The sequence below is a fragment of the Mandrillus leucophaeus genome, unplaced genomic scaffold (assembly GCF_000951045.1).
Source record: "Mandrillus leucophaeus isolate KB7577 unplaced genomic scaffold, Mleu.le_1.0 Scaffold115, whole genome shotgun sequence".
NCBI lineage: Eukaryota > Metazoa > Chordata > Mammalia > Primates > Cercopithecidae > Mandrillus > Mandrillus leucophaeus.
This window is the reverse complement of record NW_012099765.1, coordinates 86,881-99,940: the sequence shown is the minus strand read 5'-3', so window position 1 is coordinate 99,940 and position 13,060 is coordinate 86,881. Positions and strand designations below refer to the sequence as shown.

Here is a 13,060-nt window from a genome sequence, read left to right as displayed (position 1 = left end):
CAAATGAGAACACATTATTAGATACAAGGTGCTAACTGCAATCACAGAAATTTATATTTCTTTTCTTTTTTTTCCAGACAGGGTCTGACTCTGTCACCCAGACAGGAGTAGAGTGTTGCAATCTTGATTCACTGCAACCTCCGCCTTTGGGGCTCAAGCAATCCTCCCACCTCAGGCTCCAGAGTGGTGTGGATTACAGTCATGAGCCACCATGTCTGGCTAATTTTCGTATTTTTTTTTTTTTTGTGGGAACAGAACAATAAACACCTTTATTACACGGGTGAAGACAAAACGAGGATTTATTTGCCTTTCTGGGCCTTGATTTTCCTAAGATAGAACTCCAACTCTTTGCCCTATAGCACATAGCCATCTGCTGGGCCACGCTGTCCCGGCCTGGAAGCAATGCACGCAAGAAGCTTGCCCTACTGGAACTGCTCCTCCGGGAGACTGCTGATTTTGGCATTCTTTTTCCTTTCATCATATTTCTTCTGAATTTTTGTAGATCGTTTTTTGTTTAAAATCTCTTCTTCCTCAGGAGTCAGCTTGGCTCCCTTCTTGCGGCCCAGGGGCAGCGCGTAGTGGGACTCGTACCACTGTCGGTACTGTGTGCTGTCGATGAGCACGATGCAGTTCTTCACCAGGGTCTTGGTACGGACCAGCTCATTATTAGATGCGTTGTAGACAACATCCATGATCCTTGTTTTACGAGTACAACACTCTGAGCCCCAGGAGAAATTCCCTACATCCAGCCTCAGGGCACGGTATTTCTTGTTACCTCCCCGCACATGGACTGTGTGGATGCGGCCGGGGCCAATCTTGGTGTTGGCAGCCGGGTGCCCCAACTCATACTTCTGCTTCTTGTGTTAGGGCTTTCTCTTGCCCCTGGTTTTACCGCGCTTGTGCCAGTTGTCCCGAGAGATACTCATCACTTGGCACTGGCTGGAAAGAGCAATTTTTGTATTTTATTAGAGATAGAGTTTCACTATGTTGGCCAGGCTGTTCTCGAACTCCTGGCCTCAAGGGATCTGCCCTCATTGGCCTCCAAAAGTGCTGGGATTACAGGCATGAGCCAACACGCACAACCAAGATTTCTATTTCTTTGATAATAAGTTTTTGCCTAAAAGTTTTATCAGAAAGTACATTATTAGTCATGGTCAAATTGTTGGCCCATCTCTAGCAGATGCACAAGTTTTGACAACATGCATTAACCTCTCTCCTGCCTTTCTTGTTTCTTTCCTATTTTAATTTCCCTTTAGCTTTTAGAAAATAGTATCATTTTAAAAATAAAATTATATGTATACCTGGCTTTAAGAATCAATAATTTCTTAAGATTCATTTTAAAGACTGTTGTACCCAGTCTGTTTATTCCCCAAAGAAGACCACCAGAGACTGCAGTCAAAGCCAAGCAGCAAGGATCTTTATTGCAGGTTCGAACCTGGACCCCAGGCTGAAGGTCTGGCGAGAGCCCAGAGGAGGGTCAGGAACTGTCTTTTATAGTCAGCAGTAAACAAGTACAGAGTCATAGGGGTCTTTTTGAACGACGCAGGCTTGGGATTGGTTGATATTTGAACAGTGCGAGTTGGCTGTTCTTGATTGGTTCCCGCCATCTCCCGCCATCCGTGCTATTTCAGTTACTCTTCTGACATGTTTATGACCTCTGGCAGGGATTTTTCTAACCGGTTTGTCCCGGCTTCAGTTCCGGGAGCCAACTGTATTGTTCCTCCTACAAGACAGCAGCATCTTTATACCCTATTTTCTACTTTCCCCTATCTGCGATCCTCCGGCTGCAACGACTGAACTCTTACAGCTATTTTTTCAGTTTAGGGCACACTTTTGAGACCTTTCCACTGTGGAAGAAGAGATTTAGCTTTCTCCCCCTCCACTTCCTGACCACCCCCTCCCTGCGTCCCCCTGAAATAAAAGCAATTTTATTATTCATCTAGTAGTCCAATAATATTTGTAATTACTGTCCTGTTCTCCTGCACCAACACCTCACACCCAGCAGAGTTATATCATAATTTTGGTCAGAAAATTCAGTGTTCAGCAATATGACTAATGTCTGTAAATACTATTCATACTTTAGTCATGTGGTATACAATAATTGTTTTTCTTTTATTGTACTTTTTGTTCCCTGTTGGAGTTAATAATTTTGTTTTGTTGTTTTATTTAGAGTTTTATGTAGATATCAACACCCAAACTCATTAACCTGAGAAGTGCAGCTTTATCTTTTGCTTGTAGGATGAGGAGATGAGAACTAGTTGAAGTGGGAGAGGTAGGAGGGAAAAGCATCTAGAAAGAGGGAAGGACATGTGCAAAGGCCCTGTGGCTAGGGGACAATGATAGATAAGGAACCACAAAGTGGCCAGTGTGAGTGCAACATGGAGAGAGAGGTAGAATAAACTGCTGGAGTGGGAAGAAGGAGCCAGGTCATCCACAATTTGTAGGCAGTGTTGATGGTTTGGTCTTGATCTTAATTATAGTTAGAAGAAATTTATTTAAGCATTTCCAGCAGGGGAGGGAGAGCCAGATTGAAATCTTTCTCTCTATTCTTTGCATTCCTTCATATTTTTTACAGTGATATTCTATTCTGTTTAAATTAGTCGGGATCATTTATTTTGTTTGCAATCAATAAACTTTAACTGGTTAAGGAACTTTCTTACATATGGATTTTGATGTCAATACTCAGTTGGACTGGACTTCTTTATACTAGGTTCTGTTTTGTTCTGTTGTGTGAATGTTGCCTAGATCTACAGAAGATTCTTTTGTATGTGTAGTAAATAGTTGTTTTTGGTTTCCTTTAATATATGTTGCTGCATTCAAATCAATTCACAGCTGTCATTTTCCAGGTACAGTTCTCAAGTTAAATCTCTTTTCAAGTTGTCTTTTATTATGTCAAAAAGAACTTTAATTTATTTCTGCCATGTTATCTCTGTAAGTCCTAAGAACTCCAGACATGACAATTGTCACTGCATGAGTCTACTGCAATTCATTTGTTTTGGTTTTTCCATTCATTCAAAAATGTTTATTTGTAAAAAGGACAAAAAAAAAAAATACATAAGTACTCACACTGCCATTTTCTTTTCCACTACTTGATGAAAATTTTGTTCCTACCCATGCTATCTCTCCATTTACCTGTTATGTTGATTAGACCAATGAATGAACTAAGAATGAGGAGTGGTTTATTTCAAAATGGGCTGAGAGGTATTGCAAAATTTAAAAATGCCAAAAAATTAACAAAAAGTATTATGCCACTACAAAAGGGGGTTCTGGAGGGGAATGAGAAAATAGGAGTGTCTGTGAAGATAAGCCTATTGGGTAATATATTTTTTTTCAAAAATGAAGAGTGAAGAATGGGGAGAACAGTTTTGGGCAGTTAACATGAAGGTTGGCAGTGGAGAGAAATGGGAGAAGAAGAATTTTAAGGTGTTGATATAGGATTTCTCTCAGAGCTGCTTTTCCATCTGGAGACCTCTGTGGCTAGTGACACCCCTGCCCAGGCCTCACTCTGGCCCAGGCTTGCCGCAGGAGGTATCCCACCCACTTGGCCCCCCAGGAAGCACTTGGCTTGCACTCCTGCCCGTATCTAACACTTGCTGCAGGATATGTGCTCAGCCTGCAGTTGGGCTGGGTGTACGTGACCTGTTTTTGCCTTGGGCACTGGTATCTGGATGAGGAGAACACAGTGGCACCTGAACAGGGATGCCAGTGACCCCAAATCCCTATAGGGGGTGTTACAGCATGCCAACAGCTCTTTTCGTCCCATTGTCCCACTCCAGCTTGTGGCTCTGGGGACTGGCCCTGCTGCTGCTTCCACCTCACCGTGGCTTCCCATCATGTGGGGCAGCTGCCCTCTGCCAGTGAAGGGCAGAGGGCTACAGTGTTCCAGTCTTTCTTTGTACCCACATTCAGCAGGTCCTGAGTTCTTGTCCCACATCCAAGAATAATGAGAGTACACTGACAACTGAAGTATGAAGGGAGTTTTATTGAGTGACAGCTGTCAGTGGGGAGGGGATCCAAGAGGGCAGCCTCCTCTCTGAAGTCGGATGCCCAAAGGTGAGCAGTCTCTAAGTGTGGCTGAGCCCAGGGCTTTTATTGGCTCAGAGTGGGTGAGTGCATGCTGATTGGTTTGTAAGTATGCAAAAAAGGCTAAAACAAAGGCACCACTCAAAGATGGACACAACAATGTTAAAAAAAATTAGGGAAGGGTAAGTATATGTAAATAGGTGAAGAGGTGGGGATCAATGATAGGAAAGCATGCCAAATGGGAAGAGAGGCTCTTAATCTGGTCCACGGATTTATTCAAGACTCGTAGCTTGGCTTTCAGGCTTTAAACTGTCTTTGGTTTGAAGGTGGGGTTTCACTGAGGACCACTCCTATCTGCCTAGGCATTTGTCTGCCTCCTGCCACTATCAGTGTGAAGCAGTGAAGTATTGTTTTGTTTTAAATCAAATCTCTTAGTTAACTTGAAGATTCAGAATCAGGATTCCATTTTGTTTGTTTGAATAATACACTGTGCTGAGAGTGGGCCATAAAGATCCCACTTATATTCCAGTAACGTAATTGATTGGGTAGCAGACAATGTAGTTAAAAGTAATTTACTGTAAATTGGCATGTCAGTGGTAGAGTTCTTTTTGGGTATGAAGAAATAGGCACTGGACATGGTCTGGAAGGATAATACAAGAGAACTAGCCAGCATTTCTGCATAAAACCATTTTGGATATATGACTTTGAGAGAGTATCCCAAGGGTCCAGGGAGATGAAGAGAGGGCCAAGCAACACGATGAGAGATGCCAGGACTTCAAGACAAAATATAGCCATTGAAAAATTCTCAATGGCAAAGATGGCTTTGAAATTTTAAGAACAGGAATTTATAATACTAGATTTAGGACTGTTTGCTCTGTATGCTATGATGAGATCCTCTTTTGTCATCACCAGCACTGCCCTGTGGGAATCATACTTTGGAAGTCATTTGGGTTCCCATAGGGTAGAAAGAAAATAATAGGCGGCTAGCATGAGTGAGATTGAGACTTAAGAAGGATTTCTAAATAAGAGTAAGTAGTAATAATGAGAATATAAATCCCTAAAAATCTGTAGAAATCTTAGGCATTATGGATTAAGGTTGTGAATTTTTGAACATGGTCCTATAAAAGTGGATACAGACACATAGCTCACGAGATTAACACAACTTTTCTTCCATCATGATATCATTATGATTGTTTCTTTAGATGGTTTTTTTTTTTTTTTTTTTTTTTTTTTTTTTTGCTGATGTGAAAATCCTCTACTGTCAGCTACTCGAGAAAGAATTTGCAAAGGCATTCTTGCTATCTGGAATGAAGGGATAATTTAATTCTGACAAAAAAACTTTGTTACACTTCTACCAGCAAAGTTGGCAAAATTACAAGATCTCTAATTTTTATGGGTTAGATGGGTTCTTAGGGAAACCCAAGGCTAAATACCTTGAACAATTTGTTAAGGGTTCTGCAGTCTAAGAGGCCTCTAGGTCAGTGCAGCTGCAGGCAATTTGCAGGAGACTGGCAATGTGGTGTGTGGGCCCCAAGGCACTGAATGCTAATCGGAGACTGTCCCCTCCAAAAGCTTTTGCCATTCATCATTTTCACATCCAGATGGCTCCCATTGTCTTTCTATTCCTCTTTTTGTGCAAAGTTGCTGCTCTTAAATCATGGTATATTAGTGTTGGAAGCAATTTTATTATTCATCTAGTAGTCCAATTACCACTCTTTATAGAAGAGGAAACGGAAACCCAAAGAGGGTAAATATCATGGTCAAAACTACCCAGTTACTTTGTATCACAGCTGAGACAAGAACATTTTTATCTCTTGGATCTCAGCCCAGTGCTCATTCCACTTCAGCAGAATCTGATAATTTGGAGGAAAACTTGTAACACAGGAGTTGGAGTCAGATGATCACAAATTCAAACCTCATCTCTGTTACTTAATAACTGTTAGATCTCAGCCAGTTAATCACCAGTTTTCTAATTTGTAAAATGAGAATGATAATGAAACCTCTGTCGCAGGCTGTCATGATGATAAATTGATATTGGAATTTGAAGTGCTTATCATAGTGCCTGGTAAATAGTAAGTGCTCAGTTAATTAGCTTTTATCAGCATGGCTCCAAATCTTTTCACATAACAATATAAATATGGTGTTTTTTAGAGGGGAGGGCTAAAGGAATGGATATTTTGTTTCTGAGCATCTGCAAAGGCATATTTGACATTATATACACTAATAGTATAATTCAGTCCAGTGATCAAGACTTGCTAGCCTGATGATTGTAAATGTCCTTCTATTGGAAACATTTTCTCAGAGAGTAGGAAGAATAAAAAATTTTAAGGTCTTTAATACTGCGCTGTCTATTGGTGGCTGGCACACTCATTGATAATAGTGATCAGTGGACCCTGTCATCAACTTGGGGTACCAAATACAGATCAGGGAGACATTTTGAATTCACGATACTGTGTGTATTTAAGAAGTAGTTTGATTTTTCAAGATTATAAAATTGACTTCAAAATAAAACAACATTTAACCTTTTTGCAACTTCATAGAAGAGTTGCTGTATGTGTAAGCTTTCCAATTTCTAAAGGCATAGTTAATGCATTGACAAATCTTAAAAGAAAAGGCAGATGATGTTAAGCAAGTCATAGTTCTCCCTTAAATTAATGTATTAATTGTCAGTTGAAGACAAAAAACTTGCAATCTTGGAAGGTGACTAGTATCTGGAACATACTGGAATAAATACAGACTTGGAAAAAAATCAGCAAAAAAACCCCCCAAAACAAAAAAATGAACCCAAACCCAAAATGAAAACAAAAACAAAAAAATGCCAAACCATGATCAATGGTTTTTGAGATATTTACATTTATTTACTCTCTACTCTAGAGGTTTGTTTGTTTGTTTGTTTTGTGGATACAGCAAAAGAAACTGTATTGCTCTGTTGCCCAGGCTGGAGTGCAGTGGTGCGATGTTGGCTCACTGCAGCCTCAACTTGTTAGGCCCAAGCAATCCTCCTCCCTCAGCTCCCCAAGTAGCTGGGAGTATGGGTGACTGTCACCGTGCCAAGCTAGTTTTTGTATTTTTTGTAGAGACAGGTTTTACCATGTTGTCCAGGGTGGTCTCAAACTCCTGAGCTCAGGCAGTCTGCCCACCTGGACCTCCCAAAGTGCTGGGTTTACAGGTGTGCGCTACTGCTCCTGGCAAAGTATTTTTAAATAAAATTATAATGTCTTTACCATTAAACAAGTTCAGTTTTCATGACAACAAAGGCCTAAGGCCATGTTCTCCACACACCACTTGTAGAGGAATTACTTGAGGGATGAATATTTAAGAGGCAAATTCTCTGGTTCTACCCTAGAGATGCTAGTTGAGATGGACTAGTGTGGGGCCCAGGACTTCCATCATGCTTCATATTTCTCCGTGTAATTCTTGGGCACTCTAAAATTTGAAAACCACTGGCCTAAGCAAAATCCTACTTTGGAATTTTGTTGCTTCAATCAAAAATATGCCATGAATTAAGAAAACCCAACATAAAAAAATCCTATAACTAAAAATGACTAGATAATGATTATATGCATTACTTAAGGATTTCTTGTTTTATAAGAAGATCAATGTGCTTTTGAAAAAACAGTGATTTTTATGCATATGTGATGATTCTCCTCATCAAATTTAAATCTGATGAATGCTGCTAAATAAAACACCCCAAAACAAAAACAAACAAAAAACTTGAATACACACCCCACATCTGACTTTACCTATGATGTCTCCTGAGTTCAGATGGTACTCAATATCTGGGCCATTTATTATATACTGTTTTGTAATATAAGACATTTTCACATGTCTAAGGTTTGTCTCTCTAACACTACTTTGAGCACTTTCAAGAAAAGAACTGTGAGTACGTTCACTTGTATTTTTTCCTTCTTCCATTTCTCTGTTCCTTTTTGTCTACTGTATTAGTTCCTTTCTATGCTGCCATAAGGACATACATGAAACTGGGTAATTTATAAAGGAAACAGGTTTAATTGACTCACAGTTCAGCATGGCTGGAGAGGACTCAGGAAACTTACAATCATTGCAGAAAGGGAAGGAAACGTGTCCTTCTTTGCAAAGCGGCAGCAAGGAGAAGTGACGAGCAAAAGGGGAAAAAGTTCCTTATAAAACCATCAGATCTTGTGAGAACTCACTCACTATCATGAGGACAGCATGGAGGTAACTGTCCCCATGATTCAATTACCTCCCACCAGGTCCCTCCCATGACATGTGGAGATTATGGGAATAACAAGATGAGATTTGGGTGGGGACACAGCCAAACCATATCATTGTACCCCCTGGCCCCCTTAAATTTCAAAAATTTCAAAACACAATCATGCCTACCCAACAGTCCACCAAAGTCTTAACTCATTCCAGCAGTAACTCAAATGTCCAAGTCCAAAGTCTCATCTGAGACAAAGCAAGTCTCTTCCACCTATGAGTCTGTAAAATCAAAAGCAAGTTAGTTACTTCCTAGATACAATGAGGGTGCAGACACTGGGTAAATACACCTGTTCCAAATGGGAGAAATTGGCCAAAACAAAGGTGCTACAAGCCCCATGAAAGTATGAAATCTACTAGGGCACTCACTGCACCTTAAAGTTCCAAAATGATCTCCTTTGACTCCATGTCTCACATCCAGGTCACACTGATGCATGAGCTAGCCTCCCATGGCCTTGGGCAGCTCTGCCCTTTGGCTTTGCAGGGTACAGCCCCCATCCTGGTGGCTTTCATGGGCTGTTATTGAGTGTCTGTGGCTTTTCCAGGCACATGGTGCAAACTTTTGGTGGATATATCATTCTGGGGTCTAGAGGATGGCAGTACTCTTCTCACAGCTCCACTAGGCAGTGTCCCAGTAGGGACTCTGTGTGGGGTCTCGACTCCACATTTTCTTTCTGCACTGCTCTAGCAGAGGTTCTCCATGAGGCTCCACCCCTGCAGCATTCTTTTGCCTGGACATCCAGGTGTTTCCATACATCCTCTGAAATCTAGGCGGAGGTTCCCAAACCTCAGTTCTTGACTTCTGCACACCTGCAGGCCTAACACCACGTGGAAGCTGCCAAGGCATGGGGCTTGCACCCTCTGAAGCAATGGCCTGAACTATACATTGGCTCCTTTCAGCCATGGCTGGAGTGGCTAGGGTGTAAGGTACCAAGTTGCAAGGCTGCACACAGCAGGGAGGGCCCTGAACCCAGCCCAGGAGACCACTATCCTTCCTAGGCCTCCAGATCTGTGATGGGAGGAGCTGTCATGAAGGTCTGTTAATGTCCTGGAGACATGTTCCCCATTGTCTTGGTTATTAAAATTCAGCTCCTTGTTGCTTATGGAAATTTCCGCAACAGGCTTGAATTTCTCCCCAGAAAACAGGCTTTTCTTTCCTTTTGCATCCTCAGGCTCCAAATTTTCCAAACTTTTATACTCTGCTTCTGTTATACCCTGACCGTTTGTTCCCCAAAGAAGATCACCAGAGTCCAGAGTCAAAGCCAAGCGGCAAGGATCTTTACTACAAGTTCGAACCTGGGCCCTCCATTCCACAACATACAAGAGGGCCCCGAACAATGCGAGTGCTTGCTTTTTTATAGCCCGAAAGTTACAGGGGAACAAAGGAATTCTTTTGGTTCCCGCGCTTTCAGTAAAACCTTGAACGGCTGTCTCCTTATCGGAGACTTTCCAGGTGGTGTTTGTACTGGGCTCAGGAAGTTTGAGAGATTTATGGCGATATGTGGTGGGATGGGAGGGTGGGATGTGTTTGTACTGGGCTCAGGAAGTTTGAGAGATATATGGCGATATGTGGTGGGCTGGGAGGATGGGATGTGTTTGTACTGGGCTTGTCTGTTTTGAGCCCGGGGCTGAGGAATGTGCTCAGCTCCTTTCATTCCCCCCTTCTTTTCAGGTATCTCTAGAGCCAATCTTGGGTCTTATAAGTCTGATTCTGTTTCAGCGTTTATAGGTTGGTATTGGGCTCTGAGGACCATGAGTTGTACAGTGTCAAACCTTTCTCTAACAAACCGCAAAATTCTGCTAACAACACAAGGTCCTACGGTAAGCAGAAATAGTAGACTCAGCAGGGGTCCAAGGAAGGGGGCTAATAGAGAAAACATAGATGAGTTCCACCATTGGTCTGCAGCTGAAGCAAACTGCCGTGTTCTTACTTCTGTGCTTAACTTGCGTAACTGTTGGACCCGGTCCTCCACAAGTCCTGATTCATTTATGTAGAAACAACAGTCTTCCTTTAGAAACATACACGTACCCCCTTTTTCAGCAGTGAGTAGGTCTAAGGCCCTCCGGTTCTGCAAGGTTACCTGTGCTAGGGACGTGAGCTGCCACTGGAGGGAGGCAAGGGACTCAGCTGACTCCTCCATAGCAACGGCAAATTGTTGGTACAGCTTGTTACTTTCTATGAGGGTGTGACTTAGGGCTCCCCCCGCCAGTCTGGCCGCCATGAAGGATGCGGTGAGGGAGATTCCTGCAATGAGGGGGAGAAATATGGCTTGTGCAGGTCTCGGTCTAGGGACTGGGTGAATAACAGCACTAGTCCAGTTGCCAGTATACCCTAGGAACTCGCCGGCAGTAAGTAGAGTCAACCGGGGAACTAATGTGACAGGAAGACACAGTAGGTTGGTAACAGAGGGGCTTGATAGGTTTTTAGATAATGTTCTATTACCCCAGAAGAATATGCCTGATGGAGCCTTTAAGGTGATATTAGGGGGTGTTGCAGTGATGCTGCAGAGGCTGGAATTAGTTCCTGAGAAACAGTAGGGAAACTTTTCTTGGCTGGGGTTTAGGTATAGTGGCACGTTAGGGATAGGGGCATATGAGAGGTTTCGGTGGTTGTTAGCTTGGGCAGAGGTAGAGGATCCCCATGGCAGGGGGACAGCGGTTAGCGGTGGACGCCCTAGAGTGGCACACAGAAAGCAGCCAGACAGGCTGTGAAGTCCTGTAAGGTTAGCAAGTTCTAATCCTTCTTGCAATAATTTTAACCAGGAAAAAGGACGTAAATCTTGTGTCAGACGGTTTTCTTGTCGCTGGATATTTCCATGGACCAGGGGCCGTACCTGCACTAGACCCCGCCACAGATAGAGGTGACTGCTAGGCCATGTGGAGGCGGAGGAGTAGTATACAGCCCCGTGTTGAGGCGTGGTCCAGCGGGAGTTCCAGGGGTCTCTAACTACCCATGTATATGAAAAATCTCCATCTCGTCTATGATGGAAGGACTATCTGGGATCTATCTGTTCTTTCCCGCCCCACCATTGGAATTTATGGACGTTACAATAGTTATAAGGGCAGCCGGCACTTTGGTGCCACCAATAGTGCTTACAATTGTATTTAGTCTGATCATACTCGAAGCATATCATTGGTGCCACTGGTTTGGCTATTGGGAAGTCGGTAAAATTTAGTAAAATTGGGCTATTGCACCCTGAGGAGGGGCAATCTGCACTGGCCACTAATTTCCCGGGCTTATGAGGTTGCCCAGGGTGGGTTGGGTTTTCATAAAGCCAGAATCTCCAGACAAAGGGATTAGGAGCTGGCTTTATGTTTTCCCCAGCGGCCACTAGGGCGACTAACGTTAGAGTCAGACTACCTAACTGCATGTTTGCAATGAGCTATGCTGTCGGCGCAGGGTGAGTTTTTAGGGGTTGTTCTTAGCTCTGTCCACAGTCCACGTGTCCAGTGCTTCAGCCACCGTCGTGATTGGCCCCAGAAGGTCGGAGGTTGGGTCCACTGGCTTGACGTGGGTGTAGTGGATCCACGACGCAATGCCTTCTACCTTCAGGGCGGTGGGTGTGGTCAGGAGTACTTGGAGTGGTCCTTTCCACCTGGGCTCTAGGGTCTCTTGTTGGTGTTGCTTAACCAGGACCCAGTCTCCCGGCTGGTACGGAAGGGGTGTCGGTGGGGGACTGGTCTCATATAGCTCCTTCAGCTTGGGCCAGATTTCTTGGTGAATTTTCTGTAAGGCTTGTAGGGAAAATAAGAATTCAGAGACATTTTCTGTTTCAGACTTAAGCAGATCATCTTTTAAGCTAGGAACCAGGGGTGGAGGTCTGCCATACATGATTTCATAAGGGGTAAGGCCCAGTCTGTAAGGGGTATTATGGGCCCGGAACAGAGCATAGGGGAGAAGGACCACCCAATTAGCACCAGTCTCCATAGTCAATTTAGTTAAGGTCTCTTTTAAGGTCCGATTCATCCTTTCTACCTGTCCTGAACTCTGGGGCCTGTGAGCGCAATGTAGTTTCCAATTTGCCCCAAGGATGGAAGCCAAATCCTGACTTACCTTGGTGACGAAAGCGGGCCCATTATCTGACCCTATCTGGACGGGGAAGCCATACCTGGAAAGGATATCTTCCAGAATTTTCTTTGCTACGACCTGAGCAGTTTCTCTTTTGGTTGGGAATGCTTCAGTCCACCCTGAGAAAGTATCTACAAAGACAAGTAAGTACCGGTACCTGTACTTTCCTGGCTTTATTTCAGTAAAATCTACTTCCCAGTAGATACTGGGCCTGGTTCCCCTGAGCCTTGTTCCTGTTGCAGCTTGAGATTGGGGGTATGCGTTGTTAAGCTGGCAGACTTTGCAACTTGTCACGATACTGCTGGCCGTCTCAGCTGTATGTCTGATTTTGAGCTTGGAGCATCTGATCAGGTCTATCATCCGTCGGGCACCCAGGTGGGTGGTTTGGTGGATGTGTTCTAACACCTGTTGTCCTAACTTTTCTGGTAGGATGGTTTGGTCATTAGTATCAGTCCACCACCCATTCTGGATTTGTTTCAGGGGAAGTTTGTCAATCCACTGGAGATCTTGTTCTGAATATGCAGGGAAATATGGCAAGTCCCGGGGGCCCGGGTCAGGGAGCTGGAGTGTAAGGAGTTGGCTGGGAGCCTTTGCCACATTCCTTGCAGTTTGGTCTGCCAGAAAGTTGCCTTGAGCACTTGGAGTAGTTGGTTTCTGATGCCCTGGGCAATGCACAATGGCTAACTTTTCTGGCCTCCATAGGGCTGTTAGCAGGGCTAGGATCTCTTG

At 43.6% G+C, this 13,060-nt stretch overlaps 1 pseudogene across 1 annotated transcript; it reads right to left on the bottom strand.

Moving 5' to 3' along the window:
- Window positions 1-229: 229 nt before the first annotated feature.
- LOC105552170 lies at window positions 230-926 on the bottom strand (annotated as a pseudogene). Its single transcript, XR_001007957.1, has one exon. The product of XR_001007957.1 is annotated as a 40S ribosomal protein S8 pseudogene (transcript).
- Between the last annotated feature and the right edge of the window lie 12,134 nt (window positions 927-13,060).